Source organism: Indicator indicator, chromosome 1 (genome assembly GCF_027791375.1).
Source record: "Indicator indicator isolate 239-I01 chromosome 1, UM_Iind_1.1, whole genome shotgun sequence".
In the NCBI taxonomy this organism is placed as follows: domain Eukaryota; kingdom Metazoa; phylum Chordata; class Aves; order Piciformes; family Indicatoridae; genus Indicator; species Indicator indicator.
In genome coordinates, this window is record NC_072010.1 from 83,852,423 (window position 1) to 83,867,678 (window position 15,256).

The following is a 15,256-nucleotide window of genomic DNA, read 5'->3' on the forward strand; positions in this document are numbered from 1 at the left end:
TTTGCTAGAGTGTTGATGTTTACTCTGCAGGAATTAATAGGCTTAAAATAAATTAATCTGGCTACAGTTTATGTTGAATAAACATATTTCAACCATCAAAAGACTTAAGGGGTTTGAGCCAGGCAGTGTGTTACATGCATATATAACTTTAAGGAAGACTGACTTCAGTGAGAGTGCTTGAATGAGCAAAGTTGTTTAAACTCAGAAACGTGTGCTATCAGATTTCTTCCAAGTAAGTATCATTGCAGGCTTTAGAGCATCATTCTGATGGCTGTTGACCTCACTTTGTATCTCCTTTTGGCTAAATCACTGCATTTTAAGCAAGTTGGCTGAATCAGAAGTTGAGCAATGTAAGTGGACATCAGCAACCTGGATCTTCTCCAAAGACTGAGTCGAAAAAAAGTTGAAATTGTGATAAAATAAATGAGTTTAATATGATTAGCCATGTTAATGGCTTGATGAGAACCCTAAAACGGCCAGTGGTAAAATGTGTTGATGTTCAGTATCTCAAGAGTGCACCTGGCACAATTTTTTTTCATAATGTGAATTTAGGAAGCTTTGTACCAGGATCATTTCTTTCTGTTACACTTGTCTTATTTCCAGCTTGAACCTTTACTTTGCACTGATGACTGACCTGAAAGCATTTAAATTTGTGTCTTAAAGCTTGACAGATTTTGAAGCAAAGAAACACCGACTTCCAAACAAAAACCTGGAATTTAGCGCTTTTAGGAGTGACTTCTTGAAAAAGGACTTCAGTAGTTTCCTTTTTGAAGGATTTTCTTTCAAATAACTATTTTATCTGAAAATGCCTTTTATAAACTTGTCTAACATGTGGCAAACTTAGTGATGTGTTTGATTAATTTATATTTTATTCAACATCCTTTTTAAAATTTTGGTTATTATGTAAGCTCGAGTTCTTTATCTGTTCATGTATTTTATAAAATTAATGTTAACAGAGTGTTGGGTTGGTCTGTGATTTTTCAAGTCTGTCTCTCTGTTATTTTTCATGTGCTACTGTAGAAACATAGCCTATCCTATGTAGGGGTCTTAGAAACCATTGTTTTGTATGCCACAAAATTGAGGCCTTGCTCTAAAATGAGGTGAAGTATTGCATTGAGACATTTGCTTTGTGTCCCCATACATCATTTCTAAATTTCAGTCATAAAAAATATGTAAGTTGCCAGTAATTTTGGAATGTAATAGTTGTATGGCAGCAAGATGATAATCATTAAACATTTAGAATCCAAAGTGGTGAATATATATTCTGACTGTACATTAATGTACAGGATTTTTTTTCAGGAGAAAATTACAGTAAGCTCTCACTGATATTTCTTTAACATCTTACACGTTTACATTCTGAAGCATTGTTCTCTTAATATAAAAAAAAAAAAAGTGTAAAACTGTTGGGTTTTGGGGTTGGTTTTTTTTTTTACTGATACTGTATTCCAGTATTCTGCATAAAGTGTAGAAAATCTAACCCCTCTACTATGCATGACAATGCGACTATTACTATTTAAAGCCCAACACCATTCCCTGCAGGTTGGATTAGACCTTCAATGATTAGATTTTCATGGTACTTTCTTCAGTCTATGTCAAATCCTTGTTCTTTATGTAGGTCACTAGTCATATTACTAAGTAGAGAAGTTAACTGTTTGATATACTTGCCTATAGTATTATAACTGCCTATTTCTTTCATTTTTACTCTTCTGATGTGAAAGTCAGCTGTCACTTTACTGCGTTAAGATTGTTTCAAGGAATTTTTGTTTGACAGACCCAGTCATTAATTCTGTACAATACCTGCCTCCATTTGTCAGCTTCAACGAGTCTCCATCAGGAAAATGATAGATTTAGTATTTAAAACATTGTGTGTGTTAGTTTGAAGCCTAAACATTCCATTTGTTCTTTGATGATTTCTTGTCCAGCATTCAAAATTCTTATTCAAAGTAAATCCTATAACCCAAATTTCTCAATCTTAACTCACAAAACAAATCTTAGAATCATAGAATTGTTTCTGATGGAATAGACCTCTAAGATTGTCTAGTCCAACCATCAGCTTAACACCACCATGGCCATTAAACCATGTCCCAAAGTGTCATGTCCACACATTTCTTGAACACCGTCAGGGAGAGTGACTCCACCACCTCCCTGGGCAACCTACTTCAATGCCTCAAATCTTAACTATATGAAACATAATCCCACACCTTTCCTGAACTTTGTAATTAATCTAAAGACCTCAGAGTAATACAAACCATGGCAAGATTCTTGTTTTCTAGACCTGCCAGAAACAAAAGTACAAACCATTGAATATTGATCTTCTGACTGAGTCTGCTTGCATTTCAATCTGTGTCAGTCTGTGAAGGAATCAGCCAGTCAAACTACAATAATACTTGTTTGAAAAAGTTAGCTTTATTTTATTGCAGTAGCTGATGTGGTTATTATAAGATAGGAGAGGAGCAGATAACTATATAGAAGAAGGTAATTCTGGCCTAACAATCTAAGCTCCTCTCTCCTGTTGGCATACAAAATTCGTCTGTTTTTAACTTGGCACAGGCTAGAACGTAGAAAGTTCCATCTAAACATGAGGAGGCTCTTCTTTATATTGAGGGTGGTAGGGAACCCCTACCATTCTGTGATTCTGTGAACTGTGTGGGCATCTAGTGCAAATGGAGGAGTATCTGTTAAGATTACTCCAGTCTCAATTACTGTGTCCTTCTGTAAGAAGTTTTTTTTTAAAAGATGTACTTCTTTTGGAACAGGACAGGCTCATAGCAGCAGAGGGGAGTGTAAGATGGCTCCCTGCTCAGACTGGGTTTTTTTGATGCTAGTAAAAAACCCCAGAAGTTTCAGAAGGATAGTGTGATCAGCAGGGTGGGGGAAGTGATTCTCCCCCTCTACTCTGATCTCATGAGACCCTGCCTGGAGTACTGTGTCCGGTTCTGGTGACCCCAGGATAAGAACGACGTGGAACTGTAGGAGTAGGTCCAGAGGAGGGCCACAAAGGTGATGAGAGGGCTGAAGCACCTATATCATGGGGACAGGCTGAAAAGGTTTGGAGGGTTTGGGCTGTTCAGCCTGGAGAAGGCTCTGGGAAGACCTTACAGCAGCCTTACAGTACCTGAAGGGAGTACAAGAAATCTGGGGAGGGACTTTCAACAAGGGCTTGTAGTGATAGGACAAGCGGCAATGGCGTTGAGCTGAAAGAGGGCAGATTTAGACTGGATATTAGGAGGAAATTCTTTACAGTGAAAGTGGTGAGACACTGGAACAGGTTGCCGAGGAAGGTTGTGGATGCCCCCTCCCTGGAGGTGCTCAAGGCCAGGTTGGACAAGGCCTAGTGTGAAGAGTCCCTGCCCATGGCAGGGAGTTTGGAACTAGATGATCTTTAAGGTGCCTTCCAGCCCAAACCATTCTATGAATCAATGAGTCTTGGCTTTTGAAGGGTGTGTACATGCTTATGCTAGTTTGGTGAAATACAGATGGAAGAGTATTCCCACTAATGCCAGGCCACTAAATTCAGAACTAGGCCATAGTACTCATCTCTGCAAAATACCTGCTCCTTTGGAATATCTGAACTGAATCTGCAGAATAATCAAGCTACTATTATGACATCAATGTTTTAAAAGGCAAGCTTTTCTTCCTAGATAGCTGAGGAAGTGCATATACTTCCTCCAAAATGGATAGCTTTCTTCTATATGTCTCTGCAAAATAAATAAATGCTCCCCAGTTTCCACTAGCCCACAGTGTAGTAAGTGCCCTAAGGAGAACTTGTCTTTTGGTAATTTGCTAATTGGGTGTCACTGCATTTCAGATGATGTACAAAGATAATCACAGGATCGTATGAATGGTAGGGGCTGGAAGGGACCTCCAGAGATCATCCAGTCCAATCGCCCTGCCAAAGCAGGACCACCTAGGGCAGGTCACACAGGAACATGTCCAGGTGGGTTTGGAAATTCTTCAGAGAAGGAAACTCCACAACCTCTCTGGGCAGCCTGCTCCACTATTCCAGCACCCTCACTCTAAAGAAGTTTCTCCTCATACTGAGGTGGAACTTCCTGTGTTCCAGCTTGTTCCTTGTCCTATTACTGGGCAGCACCAAAAAGAGTCTGGCCCCTGCATCTTGACACCCATCCCCGAGATATTTATAGACGTTAATAAGATTCCCTCTCAGCCCTCTCTTCTCTAGACTAAACAGCCCCACTCCTCTCAGTCTTTCTTCGTAAGAGAGATGTTTGAGTCCCTTAATCAGCCTTGTAGCCCCTCTTGGACTCTCTCTCCAGTAGATCCCTGTCTGTCTTAAACTGGGGAGCCCAAAACTGGTGGTCTCACCAGGGCAGAGTAGAGCAGGAGGTGAACCTCCCTAGACATGCTGTGCACTTTTCTTGCTGCACCCCAGTATACCTCTGGCCTCCTTGGCCACAGGAACACATTGCCGTCACATGGATAACTTCCTGTCACTAGAATACCAAGGTCTTTCTCCATGGAGCTGCTTTCCAACAGGAAAACCCCTAATCTCTGCTGGTGCCTGGTTCCTCCCGAAATGCAAAACTCTACACTTGTAAGTCTACATCCTCAGCTACTGAGAAATACCTCAAGGTAGTGGCTGGTGTCGTTTTTTCCAAGCTGTTATCTTGGTTGCACGTGTGACTGTCAGTGTTTCCTCTTGAAGTCTGCATCTTCATTACTAATTCAGTATGATCCATATATATTATTCTTGGACCATTATTTCAAAAATTTTATTCTCTGTACTTTTTCATTATGGTTGTGATCTTTAGTACCTTTAGGCTCATACACTGAAATTCAAATTGCCCTCACACATCGCTGCTTGGATGAAGTTCAGGTCCTGCCTTTGTCCCACAAGAGATGTAATGCTTTGTTCCCATCCTCATCTTCTCCTTCAGACCATTTTTCCTCTCTTCCTTCCACCCTAGAACTCTTCACAGAGACATCAACCACTAGCACATTATTCATCTCAGTAACAGCAATCGCTTCAGTTTCCCATCTCAGCCTGCAACCACATCTTTATTTTCTTCTGTAATACCTCATAAATGTTCTGCTAGTCTTGTCTGTCTCAATCGTTGTATAGATTTTCCATGCCCAAATGGCCCCTGTGAGCACAGTAGCTCAAAATGGGATTCCAAATTCTGTGAGAAAGCCTGTTTTGTTGATACCACTGACACCATACACTCTTGTCCTTCATGATCTGTTTATCAGGGAGCAAGATGTAATCCACTGCATACTTCAGCAGATCCCTTTTCTGTTTCTGAGATGACAGAAACCAATAAAGACATTCTCTCCTAATAACAGTGTTTGAGATGGATTGTGTCTCATTGTGGAGAGTTAAGTTTGTCCAACAAATCTGATTTGTAGCTTGAAAAGTCACAATTCTGTTTGATTATTTCTAGTACTGAGTGAGATGCCAGTTGGAGGAATAAATTTTATTTAAGATGTGTCAATGAAGTTGGGAAGTCACTTGCAGATAAATGTAAGTGATTGTCATGTGTGGCCAGGATAAAAGAATACTTTTGATGTCCAAATTAGGAAAAAAAATGTATCTTGAAAATTCTTATACAGAAAAGGTAAAAATGCAACATCTGAATGATTCCATCAGAGCCCCCCAGAATACCTTTATTCTTCATTTGTCAGGTAGCCTTGCTCACAGGATGGTTTGATGATGATAATTTTGTAGCTTGGAACAGAAAGCAGAAGAAAAAAAGTCTGATGTCTTAGAATAAGTGTTTCAGAGTGTGGCTGGAGGAGGGAATTGGAGTTGTAGTGTGCAAGAAGGCACTGAAGGAGGGAAAACCCTCATTTGGGACACAGTATAGTCATGAAAAGAGCACTGAATGCCTGCATTTGTCATTCCTAAGTGACTTCCATTGTTAATACCCTTCTTTTAGTGCTTGCCCTCCCATTACTGCTCTTCACCCTCACCTTGCTGTGGCCCCTACACAGCTCTGAAATTCTATGTGGCAAAATGCTCAGTCAGTTCTTATAGCAAATTTCTCCCCCCCCCTTCCCCCCCCGCTTTCCCAGTGTTTTAACATTTCCAGCCTATTCAAGGCTTTTCTATATGTTTGGAGATTTAATTCTAGCAAGAAGACTATTAGAAATAAACAAAGCTGGCTTGGAGTTAAACTGATTTGTCTTCAGGAATTGGCATACTTTCATTTGTGTTGGTGTTGCTGAGTAAACAGTCTATGAAGATTATTGGAGGCAGAGTCATAACTGTGTCTGTGCTTTGCTTTTGTGGCTTTTACAATGTTAGTTGGTACTGGCTGACCAAGGCACCACTGCAGACTGTGAACTGGACATCAAACTGGTTCTTGGTTCCCTTTTTAACCACATCCCTTAACAGTTCCTAAGGGCCCAAGACCAAATTAAAATTGTGGTTTCATTCAAAGATGATGTGGGGGTGCTTTTCACTTTCTGTGGCTGTGTAACTTCAAATGCTCACGTGGGATGCCACGAACAAAATGCTGTAAACTTCAGCCTGTCCTGAAACCTGTGTCATTTCCAAGCTTATTTAGCAGTTAATACAATTTGCTGTACACAAATACCCTGTGATGGGGTGCACAGAACCACAGTTAATTTCTCACTAGTGATGAGTGCAGCAGTGTGAACTAACAGCCAATAGACAGAGGCTTCTGTTGATGTACAACCTATCTTTGAATGTGGATTGATTTTTCTTGGTTGGGTGAGCTGAAATTTATTTTTCAGTGATCTGCCTTTATAGAATCTTGTATTATTGGTACTCCATCATCACTGTATTTGAGTTCTCTCCATTACAGGAATATTCACGCCTCTTCACACTGCCTGGTCTTCTCCCTTTCAAAACTGGAGCAAAGTCTGTCAAGATAGCTGTATGGCTTGTGTGGAGGAGGGACTGATTGGCTGATTTGTTAGTAGCATGTGTTTGTGGGATAAAAGAGAGTTCAAGAGAGCATGTTTATTTTTTTTTTTTTTTAGTTATTCTGTTATAGAGAATGGTTTTTATGGTGGAAAGTTTTCAGTGTTTTGGAAGATATTACATAAGCCTTTAAAGAAGGAAAGATGCCAGTACTCTTATTCCTAATTTTTCAAGTTATGTATTGAACGGTGTCTTTGAAAGAGCTTTGGGTGGCTACCAGGAGGATGGAGACTCCCTTTCTACAAGGAGTCCCATGGTGTTGTAGACAAGGGGTAATAGATGCAAGTTACTCCTGGAGAGATTCTGATTGGACTCCAAAAGAGAATGTTTCACCGTGAGAACAGTTCCAGATTCAACTCATCTCCCAGGGGAAGTAGAGTGGATTCCCTACATTAGTCAGTTTGAAGACTCAGCTTGACAGGGTGCTGAGCCAGCTCATTTCAACTACACTATTCCTTAAAAGGTTGGACCAGATGAGCCTTGGAGTCTCTTCCAACCTGGCATTCTGTGATTCTGTGACATTCTCTAACTTTTGTTTGCTTGTTTGTTTTTTGCTTGTTTGTTTGGGTTTGGTTGGTTGGTTTGGGGTTTTTTTGGTTGTGTATTTTGGTTGCGTTTTTGTTTTGTTGTTTGGCAGGTTGGTTTGGCTTGGTTTTATTCTTCTTGGTTAATCAACAGCTAGGAAAACTTCTGGTCTTTATATAGTCTCTGAAATGATGCCAATATGCTGATGCTTGTTCAACAGTTTCAGTGTTTGAACAAGACATTGATATCTGTTTGTTGGTGGCAAGCCAGTGACAACAGAGTAGAAGAGTTTATCAGAGGAAATGGGAAGGAGGGATGTGACAGAAGTACCTGTAAAGGAAGAAAATAAATACAGATGAAGAAAATACTCTTTAGAAAAAAAGAAGGGAAAAAAATTTCATTTGATGAACCAGAAAGAAATGAAAATAGCATCATTAGCTAAAACACAAATGGAGGTAGATAATACCACTTAATAATTACTTGCAGTAAGATTATTTATTATAGATAAATATATTAATTATTTACTTAATAATTATTTACAGTAAGGGTGGTGAGACACTGCAACAGGATGCCCAGGGAGGTTGTGGATGCCCCTTCCCTGCAGGTATTAAGGCCAGGCTGGATGAGGCCTTCAGCAACCATATCTAGTGGAAGATGTTCCTGCCCCTGGCAGGTGGCCTGGAACTGGATGATCTTTAGGGTCCCTTCCCACCCAAACCACTCTATGAATTTATGAATTCTATTTAATGCTGCTTTAAATGAACATCAAGTCTCAGACAGAAAGAATGAACTTTTCATTTGTTCTTTATATCACAGCAAGATTTTTTTTTGACATCTTCTAAGATTAGTAAATGTTTGTAAAAACTAAGTTGGTTTGAAATTGACAATGTGGAAGTTCACCAAATCTTGCAAATAAATGATAGAGCAAGGAAGACCTCATTTGACTTTTGGCAGTTTATGATCACAGCCCAATTTGAATAATCTGCTAAGTCTAGAAAACCTTGAGAGCTTACTACAGCAGAGGACCTCCTCTCAACTGCTGGGAAGGCTGAGACTATGGTGTAAGTAACAGGGTGTATTTAATTTGGGGCTGGAGTTGTATGTTAGAAGAATGTCAACCTTAAGCCTTACCCTACCCTGTAATTTCACAATGTTAAGAGTTATATTTTATCCTGTATTGACTGACATGGAGTCTCCTGAAGTCATTCAAAGCCTGCCTTGGCCCTGTGCTGTGCAACCTGCCCTGGGTGACCCTGCTGTGGCAAAGGGGTCGGACTAGATGATCTGCAGAGGTCCCTTCCAACCCCTGCCATTCTGTGATTCTGATGGGTTTCTGGGATTCTGACATCAGCCTGAAGTCCAGTTCCACAATCATTCTTTCTCCATACAGAACTTGCAACAACTTATTCCTTGAAACAGGTTGTTGGGTTGTTTTTTTTTTTCTTTCCTCAGCATTAAAATCTGGATTTCACTTTTCAGTGAAGTGCTAGAAATAATTACAGAGCAGTCATGCTGTGATTAAGCTTTATGCTCATCTTTGGCATTAAATCATACAGCCATTATGCATGCTGAAAATTGTTATTGCACAGATTTAATGAAATTATTCTGAGGGGCAATTTGAATACCTCATTTTCAGGTAGTCTAGTTTCAGAGGTGACTTCCTGATCATACATTTTAAGATGCTGAGTGGTCTGGAGCATCTTCCTCATGAGGAGAGGCTGAGAGAATTGGGTGTTTTTAGTCTGGAAAAGAGCAGACCAAGGAAGGGTCTCATCAGTGCTGACCAATACTTAAAAGATGGTGTCAGGAGGATGAGACCAGTGTTTTTTCAGTAGTGCCCAGTGACAGGACAAGGGGTAACAGGCATGAACTTGAATATAAGAAGTTCCATCTAAACATGAGAAGGAACTTCCTTAACTGAAGGTTGCTGGAGCACTGGAACAGGCTGCCCAGAGAGGTGGTGGAGGCTTCATCTCTGAAGACATTCAAACCCTGCCTGGATGTGTTCCTGTGTGACTTTATGTAGATGAACCTGCCTTGGTGGGAGGGTTGGACTCAATGCTCTTCGGAGATGCCTTTCAACCACTACCATTCTGTGATTCAGCTGCCAAACATAAATTATCTATGCACCTAAAATTACTCTGTGCACCTAAACTTAGTACCTGCTTTTAGTACAACAATTTAAACATTTATCCAGTGAAACTCTGTAGTATGCTCCTGGTAGGTGTTCCAGTGTGTAGAAGGCAGAAGAGGGGAAGAGACAGGGGAGGAAGATGCCCTCCTGCTATTTCTATGTCCACCTGTAGTATGTTTTTAAACTGTAGAGGTTTAGAGAGAGATCTCTCTAAACAGTAGAAGTTTTCTTTTCTGTGGTACTAGTAAAACCTGTGTGTTTTGTCACTCAGGAAATATAATTTATGTGCATTTTACTCAGTTTAAATCCCAAAACACACCTAGAGACTGCAGAAATTTGTGAGCCAGGGTAGTAGAGTACTTTCAAACAGACAAAGGAGAACACTCTTTCTGCATTTGTGTGAGAAACTTGGGAACAAATTGGACAATACTTCATTTGCATGTCCTCTGAATAACATGTGGAGAGACGGAGACTCCCAGGAAAAAAACAGTCTATAATAAGCTTAGAAGTGCTTGCTAGATCTCTGGGCTGCTTGTCAGCAGCAGATTTGAAGCTACAATGGCAGTGGGCTTTCTTGGATTGGAGAATAAGGAAGAGTGGGAAAGCCCTTTAGGTTTTGGCATTTTCTTGCTTTCTACATTTGCATCAATGTATTGGGCCATTTTTCAAACCAAGGGATCAGTCTGACAAAGCCATATCCCAAGAAGAGGAAATGTTGCCTTTGAGTTTGGTGACAAATTGGACTTTTGAGACTGCGACTAAAATAGCAGATAAAGATAATGACAGGATATTTAGTTGTGCAGGTTTGAGTGGGAGTTTGGACAATTATTTTCAATGTTTTACCTTGAAGTTCATAATCATTAAATTGTTGAGTAAAATCCATGGGGTCTGACTGACTAAATCCATGGGTTTAACTGTTCCCTTCCCCACTGGGAAGGGAGGATCTGGTTTATATATGATTGGATTCATTTGGGGGGTGGGGGGGAGTGAGGGGGCAGGTTCCACAAGATTCAGTACATATCAGTTTAAAAATGCTTTGAAATCTGTTTTAGGAAAGGTGGTAACAAAGCTCACACATATAGAGGAAGGCATCCTTGGGGTGTAAAGCATTGTTCTTGTGGCAAGTAGTATACAAAGATGGTTTGTGTCTCTCTATGCTGTTAGGAGCATATTCTTCCTTGAGAAGCATATTTGTGGCTTAATTGTGTGATAATTGGAATTTAAATACAAGCTGATTCGATTTTCCTTTCTCTAAACGGAGTTGTACATGATGCTGGAAGTCACAAAACACCTATTCCTTGCTCTAAATAATGAGAATGTTGCCCTTTCTGCAGTTGTGCTGTGATCCATGGTGAGATAGGCCAGACTATAATAATGGAACACAACATTACAGGGTCAGTTTTATCGTTTCTCTCTCATTGGTAATTTCAGATTATTTTGCAAGGATGAAAATTTGATCATCCTAAAGGATCAAACCATTATGGGTTCAGCAGTAGATACCTTAAGAATTTCAAAGAGCAGGTGAAAATAATGGCATTTGCCTCCCTGTGCTGGGAAAACAAAATTCAGGTGGGCCAAGGGACAGGGTTTCTTGTTGTGGGGGTGCCTATGGTTGTTCATTTCTCTCTAACTACTCTCTTTTTCTTTACTACATTATCTTGCTATTTAGACAAATTTTCTGTTTGTGATGCAAACAGCATTGTTGTCTACATTCCCACTGTCCTGGAATATAGATTCTCAGAAACAAAGTTCCTTATGAAGCACTTGCTGTGGTGTAAGGAGAAATAGGAGGCTAGAGCTGAGTGGCCTTCTGCATATTAATGGTGTGGAAATAAAAGGAGAAAGAGAAACTGCTTAGAGGAAAAAGAGGTAGAAAAACGTGTTGCTCGATAATGTGTTCAAATGAAGTTGAAACAAGAAAGAAAAACTGCCAGTGTGTGTCCAGTGCAGGAACATGGATTTGCAGATATATCAAAGGCAAGTGTTGCTTCATAGACACCACTGGAGTACTGTATGTTGAAAGGAAGAAAATTGTGTGCAGTCGTAAGCTGAACATCTTTGTTGTAGCACTTATCCCCACCAGTATAGACTTTTTTTTTAATTAGAAACTAAAATCAGCTTTCATCTAACTGTAGCATTGTCCTGGTTTTACTGGTTTAAAATCCCAGGCCAGCCATGGGATTCAGAGCATTAACAGCTGGGTCAGGCAGCACAGCTGAATTGAGCTTGCTCACAGGTGTATCCCATATCATGAGCATCACACCCAGTGTAAAGGGAGAAGTTTGCTGAGGAGAGAGGATTCTTCTGCTTGGGATTTTCGCTTGGATTTCTCACCTCTTTCCTACTCTTGAGGACTACCTTGGATATCATGACCACTGCAATTTTACTGGGCTGAGTATAACTTTATTTGCTTTGCATTGACTTTGGCACCAGTTTGTCTGTTGCATTAAATCTGCCTTTATTTCAACCTGTGGGTCTTCTCTCCTTTCTCTGGGGAGAGGTCATCAGGTGATAAAGCAACTGCTAGAGTTTAGCTCCAAATATGGGCTAAATGTAGATGAGTGTTTATCCACCTGGCCTGATGTGGTGATGGTCATTTTGTCCTTGCATATGGGTTGTGAAAATGTTCTTGTGTATTAGTTTATTTATATCTATTGGTTCCAGTTTGTTTATTCCCTTTCAAATGCCAGGATTGTGAGACTGCACGATGCTTAAAGTACATCAAGTACTTGCAGCCTTTCAGTACTTGAGAAAGATGGGGGGAAACTTTTTAGCAAGGCCTGGTATGAACAGGCAAGAGGTTTGAAACTAAAAGAGGAGAGATTTAGACTGGATATAAGGCAGAATTTTTTTGTAATGTGGGTAGTGAAACACTGGAACAGATTGACTAGAGAAGTGGTAGACGTCCCACCCCTGGTTGGACTGGGCTCTGAGAAATCTGATCTAGTTGAGCATGTGCCTGCTCACTTCAGGGATTGGACTGGATGACCTTTAAAGTCCCTTCCAAGCCAAAGCATTCTATAGTTCTGTGATAAAAGTCATGTAAAGGAGGAAAGTTGCATGTAAAACAGACCCAAACTATCTGTATTATGGATAAGGCATCTCACTATTTCTAAACATACCATGTTCAAACACTTAGGATTCCAGCTCTTCCTGGAAGTTTGTTTCTTAAGCTTATATCAAAGTATTTAGGTCACTGAAGGCTGACTTCTATGTGACTAACTTCTATTGATTTATAATTCAGATAGAAATAAGGTACATATGCCCAAGATCTCATGGTCTGAGATGAAATACAACTAAAAGCTGATGATCTGGCTAAACTCATTAGAGGGGGCTTAGGCTCTAACTAATCTATGCATCTTCTTTTATTAAGCTTTTCCATATTTTAATGGAGCAAACTTCTACTCCTTATCTCCAGAGGTCCTTTCCAACCCCTACCATTCTATGAATCTTACTCCTTTCTGACCTTTCCTCAACAAAACTTCTACTGCCTTAAACTCTTGCCATTTTTTTACTACCTGAGCCCTGAGAGAGAAACTGTCAGGATGTTGACACTTAAATGCAGTGGCTTTGGCTTGATTTTTTTCCTTCCTCTTTCAGAGATTAGAGAAAACACAGAAATGAAAGAGATGTTGCTGTCATTCCTGCTATTTACCTGATCCAGGACAACAACTGGACCTTTCTGGAGCTGTTCAAGGACAGGTTAGACAGGACCTTGAGCAACCTGGTCTAGTGGAAGGTGTTTCTGCCCCATGGCAGGGGGTTAGAACAAGATAATCTTTAGGGTCCTTTCCAAGCCAAACCATTCTATTCCTCTTGTTACAGTGGTGAGACATGACCCTGCTGAATCCAGATATTGGGCAAACACAAGAAAAAAACAGTTCCTTTATCAATAATTTTGTTCCTAACATAGGGCAGAAATTTATTAATACTCTATTTCAGTGTAAAATAGGTGTAAGACAAAGTGGTGGAGTCACCATCCTTGGAGGTGTTCAAGAAATGTGTGGACACAGCAGTTAGGGAGATGTCTTAATGGCCATAGTAGTGTTAGAACCTCCGTTCTCTCTTCCGTTCCCATTCTCATTAAAAGCAGATGCACATTGTTGAATTATACTCTTAGGTCTCTCAGGGTGTTCAGCTAGTTGTCTCCCTTCAACTTCTTCAGTCTTCTTCACATTTTTCTCTTGATTCATTGTACATATGCTCTAAGCTTTCCTTGTACCTTTTCTTTGCTCATTACAAAAATAATGACAAAAGTCTTAAAAACAGAGGAATAAATTTTGAAGTCATGTGTTCCCACCCTTGCTGGCTATAGCAGCCTAAGTGCCTCTGCATTAGCAGGAGGGTTGGACTAGATGATCTAAGTCTGAGAGACCTGGGGCTGTTTACTCTGGAAAAGAGAAGGTTGAGAGGAGATCTTATTGATGTTTATAAATATCTGAAGGGTGGGTGCCAAAAAGAGGGTGCCACTCTCTCTGCAGTGGTGTCCTGTGTTAGAACAAGGGGCAATGGATACAAACTGGAATGCAGGAAGTTCCACCTCAACATGAGGTGGAATATGATTAGGCTGAGAACAGAGCTCATTGGCATATTCACGGGGTATGGGGAGGAAAATTACCTCCTGAAGAAAATAAAGGAACTGAGTGAAAGAGAAATAAATTGACACAAGCTTTACACCATGTCAAGATTTCAGGCTAAGAACTATACCAAGAAAGAACTCGATAGTATCAAAAGCAGGAAAGTTCTGGGATTGCCAGTTCAAGAGAGACAGGGAACTACTGATGGAGGCTAGGAGGAGGATGAAGGGACTGGAAAATCTGTCTGATGAGGAAAGGCTGAGAGACCTGGGGCTGTTCATCATGGAGAAGAGAAGGCTGAGAGGGGATGTGATCAATGTCTACAAGTACCTTAATGGCAGGTGTCAAGAAGGAGGGGCCAGTCTCTTCTCACTGCTGCCCAGCACTAGGCCAAGGGACAACAGACTGGAACTGGAACAGTGGAAGTTCCACCTCAGCAGAGGTGCTGTGAGGATGCTGGAGCAGGGTACCCAGAGAGGTTGTAGAGTCTCCTTCCCTAGAAACTTTCAAGACTGGTCTGGACACGTTCCTGTGTGGCCTATCCTAGGTGACCCTGCTTTGGCAGGGGGTTTGGACTCGGTCCCCAGAGGTCCCTTCCCACCCCTAACAATTCTATGATTCTGTGATACTACAGGTGATGAGAGCTTGTGTCCCTTTCTTCAAAATTCTGACGTGTTGCACAGCAGTCTTCCTTCTCCTTTACAATTTTCATTGCCTCGGAACATGAAGCAACAGACATGCTTTGCTTCTTTCTTGCCCCTTCTGTCTTCTGCAGTGAGAAACTGTCATCTCACTAGAAGCTGTTCATTAACTGGTCTTCAGATGTCATCTCATTAGCAGCTATTCATTAACTCAGGTTTTTTTTGGTTGTTTTTTTTTTTTTTTCCATCCTGAAGTACCTGGCTTCCTTTATCTGCCTGTCCAGCTCTGCAGGAGTTCTTTTGAATTGCTTTTACATTTCTTGTCTGTACAGTCAAATATCAGTGCACTGTTGAGAACATTAAGCTTCTAAATGTGTTGATGATTTGTCTCTTTTTTTGACAGTTGGAATCATACTTGTCTGTCTGTTTCTATGCTTTTGTAATATTTTCACTGTTCTCCAGGATGCTGAAA